This window comes from Schistocerca serialis, chromosome 9, assembly GCF_023864345.2.
Source record: "Schistocerca serialis cubense isolate TAMUIC-IGC-003099 chromosome 9, iqSchSeri2.2, whole genome shotgun sequence".
Classification (NCBI taxonomy): Eukaryota; Metazoa; Arthropoda; class Insecta; order Orthoptera; family Acrididae; genus Schistocerca; species Schistocerca serialis.
In genome coordinates, this window is record NC_064646.1 from 45,201,079 (window position 1) to 45,208,899 (window position 7,821).

At 42.2% G+C, this 7,821-nt stretch overlaps 1 long non-coding RNA gene across 1 annotated transcript; it reads right to left on the minus strand.

The window, feature by feature from the left end:
* Positions 1–577: 577 nt before the first annotated feature.
* On the minus strand, positions 578–1,280 carry LOC126418833 (uncharacterized). The gene is made up of 3 exons (XR_007575898.1): positions 1,134–1,280; positions 869–975; positions 578–694 (listed from the first exon to the last, which is right to left on the minus strand). It is a non-coding gene; the product is annotated as an uncharacterized LOC126418833 (long non-coding RNA).
* Between the last annotated feature and the right edge of the window lie 6,541 nt (positions 1,281–7,821).

Genomic DNA, 7,821 nt, shown 5'->3' on the forward strand with positions numbered 1-7,821 from the left:
ACTCCACATGCCTACAGGACTTTACAATGTTAACACAGCAGAACTCAGACATCTGTGTAAGTGTAGAGAAATGAAAACAGTCATATGAATGCCTCACTTTTGTTCCGACACAGTTCAAGACTCGGGAGAAAAGTTTTACACCTGGTGTTCTACATGGCAACTTCACACACAAGAACTTTTTGCCGACACTACTACCACCTACATAAGTCAGCTTTTCCTGTGTCACTTTCAAGTAATGCACTTAAGCTATTCCTGATTTAACTGGAAGATCTGTACTTCCCACTTACATATCAACAGCCTCAAAATGCATATTGTAGACTTCGGGATATGTTACAGGTCAGTGTCACACCAAGATTGGCGAGAAAGGGGGGGGGGGGGGGAGGGGGGGCGGCACGTCGGTATCCAACAAGTGTTTACCAATAAATAAGTGGCGGAAAATTACGGGTATAGGACGGCTTAACATGTGGAAAATAACATTTTTATTATTCACTCAATGTATTTAACATTTATTATTCCTTTAAAATCGCACAACGACTTCAATAAAACACTTTAATCAGTCACACACTTATTTCATAATTATTTCACTTTTAAACTCCAAATCCTCTAAGAGCTGCCTTGAATCTTCACGAGTCTCTCTCAACAGCCTTGATGTGGATAGATATGTACAGCAAACAGTAATCGGTCAGAACTGCGTCTGCAAAAACACAAGGATTATTAAACAATTTTTGCTGTCACTTTACTAGCAATATAATTGACAGAGTACATTGCTAATATTTGCTATATCACATTTGCTAATATTTGCTATATCACATTCGCAAGAACGATCTCACTGAAGTAATTAAATCCATCAAAACGCTTAGAAACTAACCTCTCGTCTGACGAAAACGGTCTAAAGACTGACAATTTCTTCAGCTCTGTTGACAATGATATTTTGAATTATCACTTTACTGAGTGACTGAAATGTAGTTCAGGTACCTATGAACATAACAATATGTTAGAATTCATTTTCTAAACACGAACTATTACGGTACTGTGCGGCTACTTACATATTAATTACACTATTAATATTTTCACAGTTGTTTCTTTAATACAAAATTAAAGCCAACGGAAGAATAAACGTAAAACATACTTACCAATGACAGATTTGTTGAGATGCAATTTTCTGTGTGGACAGATGTAACTTTTTCATACGGTGGTACGTCGCAGAAATCGCAGGAGTCACAGAAATCGCAGAAGTAGCAGAAGTCACAGAAATCGCAGAAGTAGCAGAAATCGCAGAAGTAGCAGAAGTAGCAGAAGTCGCAGAAATCGCGGAAGTAGCAGAAATAGCAGTGGCGGAGGGATACGCGACTTAGGTTCCTTAACTGCGACTCTTAACTGCGACAAATCACAGTTAAGAATAAGAGATACTGAAAAGTAGCATTCACAGAAATCACAGATATCGGAAAATCGCAGTTTAGCCCAACACTAGTACATGTAAACATTACCAAAGCCAAACATAACCAAAGATACATTCCACTCGTCTACTTGTGTCTGGGGACAGCAAACCTTGGTGCCAATCGGGTGAGCCAAAATTTGCCCACTGCAACATATCGCGTTAATAAAAACACATATCAGCATATGGCACAAAATACAGGGATGATAATCGAAATTTTCGTAAATGAATTTTAATGTTGCTAATCCAGAAAATGATGGGAAGAACGATGTTGCCTGGAATTCTTCTACTCTCACACCAAATATCTGGCTTCTCATATCTGTAATTTATACCAAATTTCATCAAAAACGAAAGTGACGAAATAAAAATAGTTTACATTTATCTGAAAGTTCTGATATAGAATGTCTCATTTGCTGTATGTGTAGTTTAAAATCTCATTTATGAGACATTTATAGGATTAAAAATTGTATTGAACAAACATAGTGTCATGTACTTAGTCATACTTAGTCATGGTCCTCATCATAAAAAAAAATGTGCTTTAACAGTTTGCTTTAATTTTTTAACTCATTATCATTAGCAGTGACAGTTTTATTTGCTTTTTATTTATCAAGGAAAACACTACTCGCAATCAGACACCACAGGCAAGTTTTATTCAAAACTCACATCGTTATACAGCGCTAAACTAATCTTCATGATCAATAATCATGAATTTCTGCAACACAGTTTGCACCTTACTTGCAATTTCTTCGTCCGAAACATCTTAAGCAAGAAAATTTCCTAGGTCAGTACTAATGTGTAAAATATAATTACAAGTATTTGTGTTATTGGCAAATTCAATGTGCTGGAAGGAATGTTACATAAAAATAAAAAGCTACTCGTAAACTGATGGATGCGAATTTCTCGAGAAAAGTTACTTAAAGGTCAAATTCAGCTCCAGGTTAATGGAGGAAACACATGTCCATTACGTTTGTGCGGCCACCAGCGATAAACATATCATTCTAACCAGTCCGTCCATGTAGACCTCTGTAGTTGTAGTCTGAAACGTATATTGTTAATCAGTGAAGTAATTAGTACTGGAACACTTTTCTCGTGAAGAACTACTCATAGTCTGTTTTTATGTTTTTAGCTGCCAGGTATATTCTCGAGATTTTTTTTTTGTAAAATGCTTCATTACCGTAAACTGTAGGCTTTAAAAACTGCATAAGCAGGATAGGCACTTCGACACGCTGCGGCGTGAAGACTGTGACTATGTAAATGAGATTAAAAACTTCAATAATTAACATGCAATTTTGAATTTCGCGCGGAATGAATCGAAAGCTCCTTGTCCCAAGGTGAATGTAGGCTTTCACTGTCCGTCACTAGGAAGCGCTAAGAACTGCGGTCCCTTAGGCTCTCTACAGACCCGTAAGACACAATGTTTGCCGAGCGCTACCGATCGGCACCAAGTTTTGCTGTCCCTAGGCACAAGTCACTCGGCCTTCTGCGGAAACGACAGTGACAGGTTTTCACCTGGAAAATATGTCTACTAGCTAACATACGTCGACTGTTCCAGCAAAGGAAAAGGATGCGAGCAGTTTTCATCTACAACACACCTGACAGAAAAATGGGCAGGATATCTTCAACTCTACACAGATGGCTCAAAAATGGGGACGGAAAATCATAGCGGATGCGCTTTCTTCTGTCCAGAAAATGCAGACGAAGGAAAGTTTCAGCTACCAAGCGACGCTTCCGTGTTTCTAGATGTAAGTTTCGCTATTATATAGGCAATCAAACAGTCAGTATCTCTTAGAATACCCAAGGCAGTAATGATCACCGATTCTTAAAGTGTTCTGAGAGCAATTGGTTACAGGAACTGGAACAAAAGAAAACACACTATCGACATAGTGGATCATTATCACCAAGCTATGAAGATTGGTCAGATTACAGAATCTGCATGAGTCAAATCACATTCTGGCATTCTATACAATGATAAAGCCGATCAATTAGCGAGAGATGCGATTAGCAGCAGAAGACCTATGGACATTAAACTCTCATGTACAGAATATCTCTTAACAGTAAAAGAACAAGCGCTTCTCCTGTGGCACGAAGAATGGAATGGAAGTCACAAACAAAAGGCAAAAGCTATACTCATATACAGACGTTCATACCAAGATAGCCATGGTTTTGGAAGTACAAACATTCAAGGAAAATTATAACATCCACTGCGAGAATGGGTCCCAGTCATGGATCTTTCCCTGCCCATTTATGCAGAATCAGCATACAGGAGACACCCCAAAGGCAGTGTGAAGAAGAAACAAATGGAGATATAAATCACATCTTATTTCAGTGTAGACACTGTGAGAAAGACAGAGTCAACTTTTTAAAGAAGCGCAATTGGTCACTGTTAGCCGCTTTGACCGATTGCAGGTCCCTGAGACACAACCAGGAGTACTTTAGATGTCATATCCAGGGTTATAGCTGCAGAAGATATAAAAATTGAAACGGAATTGTGACCATTGAACGTAACTAACGAAATGAATTACCAACTACGTGGCAACTGTCAATTGTGTCTTTTCAATTTAAGTACAACGAACTTGATCTGAAGACATATATGAATGAAAAGAGCAGATGTTACCTTGCTATGTGTATCAGTGCATTTAATCTGTGTTGGCTAGACAGTTTGTATTCTAGAAGGCAATAAAATAGACTACAAATAGAAGTCTGTTGCTAAGGCAGAATATTCAAAATATCTGGGTGCATGCATTGATGAGAAATTGAATTGGAAGAAACACATCGATGATCTGCTGAAACAGTTAGGTTCAGCTACTTATGCTATTAGGGTTATTGCAAGTTTTGATGATAACTATATCAGTAAATTAGCCTCCTATGTCTATTTTCATTCAGTGCTTTCATATGACATCATATTTTGGGGTATTCATCATTAAGAGAAAAAGTATTCATCTACATCTACATGACTACTCAGCAATTCACATTTAAGTGCTTGGCAGAGGGTTCATCGAACCACAATCATACTATCTCTCTACCATTCCACTCCCGAACAGCGCGCGGGAAAAACGAACACCTAAACCTTTCTGTTAGAGCTCTGATTTCTCTTATTTTATTTTGATGATCATTCCTACCTATGTAGGTTGGGCTCAACAAAATATTTTCGCATTCGGAAGAGAAAGTTGGTGACTGAAATTTCGTAAATAGATCTCGCCGCGACGAAAAACGTCTTTGCTTTAATGACTTCCATCCCAATTCGCGTATTCATTGCATAAAAGCGTGTAATCAGAATAATATCTGGAGCCCACCCAATATAATCTTGCAGACATTTATTTAAGGAACTTGGGATATTCACAGTACCTTCGCAATACATACATTCACTTATGAAATTTGTTATTAATAACCCACCCAATTCAAAAATAACAGAGAAAAGCATAGCCGCAACACTAGAGGAAAGGATTAAATCTGCCTTTGGCACAGAAAGGGGTGAATTACACTGCCACAAAAATCTTCAGTCATTTGCCACACAGCATTAAAAGTCTAACAGGTAGCCAACCAACATTTAAAAGCAAATCAAAAGAATTTCTGAATGACAACTCCTTCTACACAATAGACGAATTTTTAGATATGAAGTAGTAACTGTGGAAAAATAAAAAGAAAAAAAAATTGTGTAAAGAAAACTTATGTTAAAGTGACATGTTATATATTATTACGAAATGTCGTATTCACGATCTATGGAACAAGTATTAATGCATGTACACTCCTGGAAATTGAAATAAGAACACCGTGAATTCATTGTCCCAGGAAGGGGAAACTTTATTGACACATTCCTGGGGTCAGATACATCACATGATCACACTGACAGAACCACAGGCACATAGACACAGGCAACAGAACATGCACAATGTCGGCACTAGTACAGTGTATATCCACCTTTCGCAGCAATGCAGGCTGCTATTCTCCCATGGAGACGATCGTAGAGATGCTGGATGTAGTCCTGTGGAACGGCTTGCCATGCCATTTCCACCTGGCGCCTCAGTTGGACCAGCGTTCGTGCTGGACGTGCAGACCGCGTGAGACGACGCTTCATCCAGTCCCAAACATGCTCAATGGGGGACAGATCCGGAGATCTTGCTGGCCAGGGTAGTTGACTTACACCTTCTAGAGCACGTTGGGTGGCACGGGATACATGCGGACGTGCATTGTCCTGTTGGAACAGCAAGTTCCCTTGCCAGTCTAGGAATGGTAGAACGATGGGTTCGATGACGGTTTGGATGTACCGTGCACTATTCAGTGTCCCCTCGACGATCACCAGTGGTGTACGGCCAGTGTAGGAGATTGCTCCCCACACCATGATGCCGGGTGTTGGCCCTGTGTGCCTCGGTCGTATGCAGTCCTGATTGTGGCGCTCACCTGCACGGCGCCAAACACGCATACGACCATCATTGGCACCAAGGCAGAAGCGACTCTCATCGCTGAAGACGACACGTCTCCATTCGTCCCTCCATTCACACCTGTCGCGACACCACTGGAGGCGGGCTGCACGATGTTGGGGCGTGAGCGGAAGACGGCCTAACGGTGTGCGGGACCGTAGCCCAGACGGTTGCGAATGGTCCTCGCCGATGCCCCAGGAGCAACAGTGTCCCTAATTTGCTGGGAAGTGGCGGTGCGGTCCCCTACGGCACTGTGTAGATCCTACGGTCTTGGCGTGCATCCGTGCGTCGCTGCGGTCCAGTCCCAGGTCGACGGGCATGTGCACCTTCCGCCGACCACTGGCGACAACATCGATGTACTGTGGAGACCTCACGCCCCACGTGTTGAGCAATTCGGCGGTACGTCCACCCGGCCTCCCGCATGCTCACTATACGCCGTCGCTCAAAGTCCGTCAACTGCACATACGGTTCACGTCCACGCTGTCGCGGCATGCTACCAGTGTTAAAGACTGCGATGGAGCTCCGTATGCCACGGCAAACTGGCTGACACTGACGGCGGCGGTGCACAAATGCTGCGCAGCTAGCGCCATTCGACGGCCAACACCGCGGTTTCTGGTGTGTCCGCTGTGCCGTGCGTGTGATCATTGCTTGTACAGCCCTCTCGCAGTGTCCGGAGCAAGTATGGTGGGTCTGACACACCGGTGTCAAAGTGTTCTTTTTTCCATTTCCAGGAGTGTATGTACGTATGACTGAAATAAAAAAGTGTTCACTAGCAAGATCTTCGAAGCGGAAACACCAGGGCAGTTAGGGAAACACTCACAGGAAGTCGAATTCCGCACGCTGGTGGACATATTTTAGTGCGATTTGTAGCATCTACTACTTGCCGAAGTTGACAGTTGCTGCAAGTTTTTCTTCTGCTTGTTGTGACCAGATACGAAAATGTCAGTGTCAGTAACGAAATTTACGTGGAATTGTGATAAAATGTAGTTGCTAATACAAAAAGTGCAACGTTTCCCAGAATTGTGATACACAAAGCATGTGGACTTGGAAAACAGAGTAAAACAACAGGTCGCTCTAAAAAATATTGCGGCAGGTTCAGCTACAAGAAACGCCAAAGTCCGAAAAAAGAAACATTATATACTTACACAATATGGACAAGAAGTCGACAAAATAAGAACACCAAAAAGTGGACAGAAGACAGGTGGTGTTCGCACAAGCAAGCGGGGATACTTTGATTCACTGAACTGTATGTTTCACACTTGCACGCCCGAGGAAACAGAAGACAATTTGGTAAGTGGAACAGATATTACATCAAGGAGGCGACGAGCCGCGCGCCAGTGGGAAGAGAGGCCAGCGCCCCACCTCCAGGGAGCCAGAGTTCAGCGCCCCCTGTCAGCGCCGACTTAACCAGCCGCACAGCGCTAGTCGGGCCCAGTTTGATCGCAGACTTTGAGAGCATCAGTACCGAGCAACAGCCACATTCTGTAAAAGTAAACTTTCTTATTTCTTGCCAATGGCCAGCACAGGAGTATACTGCCTCACTCAGAAGTTACTCTCGACTAATAGGCCAGAGTCGCTAGTTGTTGAAGATTTAGTTTCTGCCCTCACTGCGTATTTCGAGGATCAGGTATGGGTTGCTACTGTTCGTTACAAGTTCTTTCGACTGCAGGAAACGCCAGAACAGACCTACAGTCAGTGAGTCATTGAACTTCAGGGTCTGACATGACAGTGTAGCTATGGACAGGACTATAGTGAAGCCATAATTCGTGATGCAATTACACACAATGTGCTAGTCAGTAAGATTCATCAACAAATTCTCAAACATTTGATCGTACTCTGGATCAAGTTATTGAACATCAGGACTTGTGTCATAGTGACACGATAAACTTCGAGGTAGCTTCCACTTCCAGTGTAACCCAAACTGACAAACCGGTATGGACTTGCGACCGACCACCGTGTGCAAACAGT